An 8,827-nucleotide genomic window follows, 5' to 3' on the forward strand; every position below is an offset into this window, starting at 1 on the left:
TTTTAAGCCAACAGTCCATCACCCTAAATGGCTTAGGGCCCCAATCCACCAGATCTGTTTTCAAAATAATTGGACAGTGATAAGAATAATCCATGTGGAGTACTTGTTGTGAAGAATCAGGCCATTTAAGTAGCCACTGTTCTGAAACCAAGCATCTATCGAGCCTACTCCTCACATATCCATTTGGCCTACACCAAGTAAATCTGTTACCAAAGCTTTTAATTTCCTGAATTTCCATGTCTGATATCCAATCATTGAAACCAAAACCATCATATGTGCCCACACTCCTTTGAGATGAGCCTGTTCTTTCATCCTGGCTTCTAATGCTATTGAAATCCCCAAGGAAGCACCATAAACCCTCAGGATTAGAAGCTTTTAACTGCCTCAGTTCTTCCCACAAATCTCTCTTCCCAGCAAGATGACATGGAGCATATACATTGACAATGAACAACTTCAAATTGTCCTTAATCCATGTCCCTACAAGCATTAAAAAATTTCTGCCTTTCACCCTCCTGTCCACCTCGAAATCTGAATTGTTCCACATGCAAAGTAAGCCTCCAGCTGTGTGTACTGATGGAACACTGTCCCAAGAGACATTAGAATCTCCCCATATGTTTTGGCAAATGAGCTTGGTGAAATTCTCCTTCTTTGTTTCCTGTAGGCATACAAGATCCACTTTATACTTTAAATTAAGCTTTCTAATAGCAGCCCACTTAATCCACTTCATCTTATAACAATTAAAGGGTCTGACAGTTTGCTAATACAACAAATTCAACAACCCATCTAATTTCCTTAAACACAAAATAACTAAAAGAAGAAAAAATGTTTGTGACAGTGTGATTGAGACGCTCCTTAACATTCAAGGCAAGATGAAGGATGACTTGAATACCCGTCAAGATCTAGTTGATATGGGTATACGATCACAGTTGTATCCAAGGTCTGATGGGAAGAATATTTACTTACCCCCAGCCTGCCATACTTTGTCCAAGAAGGAGAAGAAAAGTTTTTGTTAGTGTCTTCGTCGGGTGAAGGTTCCCCAATGATACTCTTCAAATATTAAGAGCCTTGTGAAGTTGAAGGAGCTTAAGCTTGTAGGGTTAAAGTCTCACGATTGTCACGTGCTCATGCAACAATTGTTAGCCATGGCTATACGAGACATCTTGCTAAACAAAGTCAGGTTAGCGATAACTCACTTGTGCTTTTTCTTCCATGCTATATGTAGCAAAGTCATTGATCCTGTCAAGTTTGATGAGTTGGAAAATGAGGCCGTAATTATACTGTGCCAGTTGGAGATGTATTTTCCCCTTGCTTTCTTTGACATCATGATTCACTTGATTGTGCATCTGGTCAGAGAAATCAAATGTTGTGGTCCTGTTTATCTACGGTGGATGTACCCGGTTGAGCGATACATGAAGATCTTAAAAGGGTATACAAAGAATCTATATCGTCCAGAAGCGTCTATTGTTGAGAGGTACATTGCAGAAGAAGCCATTGAATTTTGTTCAAAATACTTAGAGAAGGCTAAACCTGTTGGCCTTCCTGAGTCTTGGCATGATGACAGAGTGGGTGGTAAGGGTTCAAGAGGACTGCATGTGATCACTCCAAGTGTAGAACATTTGTTACAAGCTCACTTGTATGTCTTGAACAACAGTAATGAATTTTTGCCATACATACTTAAGCATGAAGCTTTAGTTGAATAGAATAATCCAAAAATGTCAAAGAATTGGGTGTTGAAAAAGCATAACAAGACTCTCTGTGATTGGTTTAAAGATACAATCTTTGCAGATGAGAATGCTTTAGAAACATTAAGAAAGCTAGCAGATGGGCCTAAAAGAAATGTTATAACTTGGCAAGGATACGACATAAACAAGTATTCATTTTACACAAAAGCACAAGATGACAAAAGTACAATGCAGAACAGTGGGGTCACCCTAAGGGCTGAATCTCAACACTTTGCAAGTGTCAATGATGCCAATCCCTGTGTAGCTTTCCATCCCTTACTTTGGGTTCATTGATGAAATTTGGGAGCTTAACTATGTGAAATTTACGGTATGTGTTTTCAAATGTAAATAGGTTGACAACAACATCGGTGTGCGCATCGATGATATAGGATTTACGCTGGTAGACCTAAAGAAACTTGGTTACCACAATGACCCTTTCATCATGGCAAAACAAGCTAGACAAGTATTTTACGTGCAAGACCCTTGTGATGAAAGGTGGTGCGTGGTTCTACAGGGCAAAACAATTGGTGTTAATGTAGAAGATGATGATTCATACATGGACACCTATGTTAGTCCTTTGACCGCTCAAATCACTCCTAACATTGTCGGAGAAGAAGAAGCTGACGAAGTTCATGCTAATCGTAATGATCATGATGAAGGAGAATTGATTAACATCGTCTAATGCAATTTTCTACAGAGACAGAGGTCACCAAAGCAAGTAAGTGACAACTACATTTTTTCTGATTGAGGCATCGGTATTTTGTTTTAGATGGCATCCTTAGGACTTCATACAGCTCATGTTTGTCGCCAGTTTCATCATCCACCACCCTTACCTTCTTTGCCTTCTCACGTTTATTGTTGTTAAACCCATATTTATGTTTTCTTCCCTTCATGTCTTGTTTTATCACAACTTTAGCCGAATCTTCTATCTTCAGCACAGTTGAATCTCCTGTCTTATTCTCCAATGACACACTTTGATGACCTGTATCTCTTTTCTTCATATGCTCTAGTGCTTCAGCTTCAGAATGCATAAAGCAATATGAATTTTCCAGTGATCACCAAAGGCTTCTGCATCAGCATTGACACTCTCCACCCTCTTTGGTTTATGCTTCTGTGTTGTATTTCGTCTTCCTCCTTATAAATCTCAAATTTATTAGAGGTTGCACTAGAATGATCAGCACCAATCTATGCTTCTTCCTCGTCTACCAGCTCAATATCTTTCCTTTCAACTTTCGTTCGTTTTGTAATTACAGTGTAGTTTACAAAAGCAAAGGTGAAACGAAAGATATTGAGCTGGTAGAGGAGGAAGAGGCACGGATTGGTGCTGATTCTTCTAGTGCAACCTCTAATAAATCTGAGAATTATAAGAAGGAAGCACGGAATGTAGCACAGAAGCATAAACCAAAGAGGGTGGAGAGTGTCAATGCTGATGCAGAAGCCTTTGGTGATCACTGGAAAGTTTAGATTGCTCTATGCATTCTGAAGCTGAAGCACTAGAACATATGAAGAAAAGAGATACAGGCCATCAAAGTGTGTCATTGGAGAATAAGACAGGAGATTCAACTGTGCTGAAGATAGGAAATTCGGCTAAAGTTGTGATAAAACAAGACATGAAGGGAAAAAGGCATAAATATGGGTTTAACAACAATAAACGTGAGAAGGCATAGAAGGTAAGGGTGGTGGATGATGAAACTGGCGACAAACATCAGCTGGATGAAGTCCTAAGGATGCCATGTACATGTGTATTTCTGAAGATATAGTATTTATATTCCATCACGCATCCATTGACTGTTGATTACATGTAATAGACTTTTTTTAACATGCTTGCCCCAAATCACAATTAAAAAGCACAACTAAATCACTTATGACTTATCCTCTTTTGATTAATCCTATTTTGTATGTTGTTGTATGTTATTGTATAAAAGATCATGGGTTCTCCACCTACCTCCCCTCCTCCTCTTCCTCCTCCTCCTCCTTCTCCTCCTCCTCCTTTGGACGCATCGGCTTTGCCGTCTGCCGTGAAGCGGACACGCAAAGCCTCACGACTACGATCGTTGTCCACTAGACCACCTGGTGCTGAGAGACCAGTGGTCCATGTTGATCCTGCTACCGGCAAGGCCGACGGTCCCCACAGGAAGAAATTAAGAACATATTTGGGGATTGTGGCGCGTGATAAGGTGGACGTCACCTACGAGAACTGGAAGGAGGTCCCTATTGCTCAGAAGGACCTGATTTGGGAGGATATTCAGGTATTTTTCTTTTCTTATTTGATTTTGTTTAATTAATAGCCAAAAAATACATTATTGTAACAAATAAAATTTATTTGATGTTGTCAGGCGGAATTTGATATCCCAGAGGCTTCTGACAGTAGGACAAAAAGGAAGTTACTTCAGACCGTGGGGGAGAGATGGAGGCAGTTTAAATCAGACCTCACGAGGAAATGGGCCCTTGCAGCCGAGCAGGACGGTGTCGAGGACACTGTCTGTGAGAAATACGGCATCAGCAAGGAAAAATGGGCCCAGTTTTGCCAGACTCGCAGAGACCCTTCTTGGGAGGTATGTTCCTTGCCATTTAAGTTGTTTTTCAAAAAACATGATGTTGTTATACTTCATTCCACCAATTTGAAACATTATTGTTTAATTTTTTCAGGATGTGCGCAAGAAGGCACAGGCCATCTAGAAGCAGAATACTGCCCCCCACGTTTTGTCTCGTGGGGGTTATGAGTATTTAGAGCAGAAGCTCCTGGCTGAGAAGACGAAGAAGAACCTGCACAGTCAGGAAGCGTTGATGGCGTCATCGACCCTCCATCCCCAGTCAGACGCCACGTGAAGTGGAAGATGGTCCGCACAAAGAAAACAGAGGAGATGACGACTGAGGCCACAAAGGAAATCGCTGAGAAGATTGTAAGTCATTTTCAACTAACTATTACAATTATATTTCAATATTTTGTGAATGCCATGTACCACTGTGTGTTTTCTGTGCAGGATTCCTTTGAGGAGCAGGCCACACAGGGATCCTTCGTCCCCCATGGGCATCAGGATGTTCTCACCGTTGCTATTGGACGTCCAGAGCACCCTGGACGTGTCCATGCTGCTGGAGCCGGTGTCACCATCAAGCAATACTTTGGATCGGCTCCACGGATGTCCCGCAGCTCTTCCTCCCTGCCTCCTGAAGAATTGCAACAGCTGACCCAACAAATCAGGGACCAGCTAGAGGAGTCCATCACAGAGAGAGTGACGCGGCAGGTCATGGCATCCTTCAGCCAGATTCAGTCGCAGATGCAATCTCAGGGACTTGCACCCTCTGGTTGGTCCCTCCGGTCCTCGAGTGAGCACAAAGGGGAGTTGTGTTGATCCCTCAGGAAACGATCCTGAGATAGGTGACTCTGATAGGTGTGGCTTGTACATAGAAGCAGATCCTGCCCGCCTGGTTGCCATGGGGAGAGTTTATGAGGGATCCACTGTTGTTCATAACACTCCTTTGTTGCCTGGCCAAGTAAAGGTGAATGTGGAGGAGGTTACAGATGCAGATGCTCCAGTTCCTGTACCCACTGATGAGGTTTCCTTAGTGGAGCAAACACTTCACACCTTCCTTGCTTGGCCGACACATCTGGTCAAGTCTTTATCACAGCAGGTACTTATTGTCCTTACTATATGTTTCTTCTTTTTAAATTAATTCATTAAGCGTGCCTCAAATTAGGCTATTTAACTTTGTTTCATGAACAGCTAGCTGTGTCTCTGACAAAACCACCTCCAAAGCCCGATCCGGAGGTCGATGATCCGCTTTATCTGATGACATTGACCATCCCAAAGCTTTTCCTGAGGCCTTATCAAGTTAGATGGGATGCCACCGTGTTTGGGGTCTTTAATCCAGATTTCCCCCTCTACATAAAGCACGAAGATCTCTCCGAAATCGCACACGGTGGTCAATGTCTCAGCATATCAGTGTTACAGTTGTGGATTCTGTAAGTCATTTTATATTACTTTTAATTACCTAAGTTATTGCTTTCAATTCATAAATATTTAACTTTGACTTAACATAAACAGGCATCTCACTGAAACATGTATGCGAGCGGGAAATTCTGATATCTATGGATTCCTCAAGCCACAGTCCATTCAGAGGTCTAGGCAATCACAGTTTGAGTCTGAAAGTTACATAAAGACTTGGATGCAGAGTTCAAAATGCGATGTCTATCTTGGAGCCTACCTAAATGGGTAAGTCACAAAATAACTGAATTTAATTAATGTTTACTAATGTACTAACCCATATTAATCTCCACTGCAGCGGACACTGGCAGATGGTGGTCATCCTGCCCAAAGAACACCTAGTTGTCTGGTTTTGTTCATTGCATAATAGGCCAGACAACTACCTTAAGGGGATTATTAATAGGTTAGTGTTCTTTTCAATACATTTGCATTGAAATACCTCAACGTACAACACTAGTTTTTAATTGTTACTCATCTGGAACAGTGCTTTAAAAGGTCTTGATGATGCTCCACAGCCTAAATCGAAGGCTCCTGCTAGGTGGATTGTCGTCAAGGTACGTCATTTACATAAAACTTCCACTTATATATATATTTCTTTATGTGTCTGTACACTAGTTGTTTAATTAATATCCAAATTTCATTATGTATTTAGTGTAATAGACAAAAAGGAAGTACTGAGTGCGGCTACTATGTGATGCACTGGATGTCCACCATCATTTTATGAACTTTTAGGAATAATTGGGAAGCGATAAGTTTATTTCAAACAAAATCGGTTTATTTATAAATTGTATTACATTATTAACTTATTATGATTTATTTCATCATGCAGTATTTTAACGATCCTAGACCATTGGAGCCAGAGAGATTAAAGGCATTGCGGATCCAGTGGGCACAGTTTTATCTCCGAGTTAGAGATCAGGCCTAGGATTTAGGGACATTATCTTTAGCTTAATTTACTTTGGTTTAACATTTTTGACATTTTCTATGTAATATGAGCATTGAATTCATTTGATGATTGTTCTTTATGATAAATCAATTATTTGATGTTTATTATCATTAAAACTGCTTGAAAGCAGAATAAAATGTTTATTTGCTGTGAATTGGACTTGAAATTGCATTTTACAGGTACAATTTTGGGTTTACTATAAAAACAGAAAGTATATATAAAAAAATACTTGAAAATAACACCGGTTATTAACAAAAACCGATGTTAATATGGTAAACAACATCGGTTATTTACAAAAACCGATGTAAATATGAACCTTAACATCGGTCATACAAAAAACCGATGTTAACTTTTGTATATTAACATCGATTATTCATACATAACCGATGTTACAGTTTATATATTAACATCGGCTATTTATACATAACCGATGTTAATGTACATAAGTTAACATCGGCTATCTATACCTAACCGATGTTAATGTACAAATGTTAACATCGATTATCTATAAATAACCGATGTTAACGTTGTGCATTAACATCGGTTTTCTATTAATAGCCGATGTTATATACAAAGACGTACAACAAATAAGTATATGCATCATCAACTTTGACATCGGTTTTCGACTAAAACCGATGTTAATGTAATATATTAACATCGGTTTAGAAAACCGATGTTAATATATTACATTAACATCGGTTCTTCTAGAGAACCGATGTCAATATATAACATTAACATTGGTTTAACTGCAAAACCGATGTCAACTTTCGTCATGCATACTTTTTTTTGCTGTAGTTCTTTGTGTTTAACATCGATTATTTAGAAAACCGATGTTATCATATTTAAGTTAACATCGATTTTTCAAAACCGATGTTACCGATGATACATTCAACATCGTCACTTTCAACATCGGTTTTAGAGCTGATGTAGAATGCCCAAAATAATCGATGTTGAAAGTGTAATTTCTAATAGTGATAATCCCGGGGAGTGCATCAACTCTCATGAAAAGACCCTGAAACCGCTCTAGAGCCCAAAAAACATTATTAAGACGTTCTCCTTCCAAGTAAGCAAAACCAACGAAGAATGTCATTCCTGTTGGTGTAACACCAACAATATCAAGCAACGACAGTTTGTACCTATTTGTTTTGTAGGTACTGTCGATCAAGAAAACCAAATTACAAGAATTGGTTAACTTTACTGCATCAGGATGACTCCAAAACAAGTCACGTATAACATTATCATCCTTCAGCCTATGCCAGTGAATATACTGATCTCGATCAAGCAGCATCATCAGTTGTTGCATTTCGGTGTTACTCCCTCTTATGGAAGAACGGTAAGCATGTCTCGCATTGTAAATTTGTTTGATTGTTGTATAATTGTTGTCATTGTGCTTCTTCAACGTCAACAAAATATTTCTTGGCTTCACCATAGACTTCGTCATATCAACAACAACAATCTTCTCATCCTTTGTCATTCGACCTGCATATGAATGCCCAACCAATGAGTTTTCCATTTCGTGATTGTGAATCCCACAAATTAACTTGACCATCCAGTCGTCTCCTCCTGAAACTGGCTTCGCACGCAACTTAAACAGGCATCCACATTTTCTACTGTCAGTGCATGTTCTTACCAAATTATGTTTCTTAGGCCTATACTCCTCACTCCTTTCACAAGCTATCAACAGAAATGAGACTCTTCCTCGAACATCGGTATTGATGTCTGACCTCATTATAACGGCAACAAATCCAATGTCATGAGCCAACGATCGAGCCCATTATAAAACTTCATCACGGCTACCAAACAACTAGAACACAATTCAAATCAGGTTTGCCATGAGTAAACATCTATGTAATATAATTACTGTACCAACAACAACAAATTGCACAAATACCTCAAAAGTATTAAAGGCATCAAAACAATCAACTTTAATGTCAGCATCTTCCTCATTTTCAACATTCATTTCAACTTCTTCAGACATGATACTATCATACATCCACTGGTCTTCATCCATCTTAATAAAAAATTTAACAAATTCAATTCAATAACAACAAATTCAAATTCAATTCACACAAAATATAGTTGTTTACACAAAATATTTTACATGACGTTTTCATTAAAATATCATATAAATCTAATAAATACATCATTCAATAAAAAACATTAAATACATAATC

This window comes from Glycine max, chromosome 4, assembly GCF_000004515.6.
Source record: "Glycine max cultivar Williams 82 chromosome 4, Glycine_max_v4.0, whole genome shotgun sequence".
Taxonomy (NCBI): domain Eukaryota; kingdom Viridiplantae; phylum Streptophyta; class Magnoliopsida; order Fabales; family Fabaceae; genus Glycine; species Glycine max.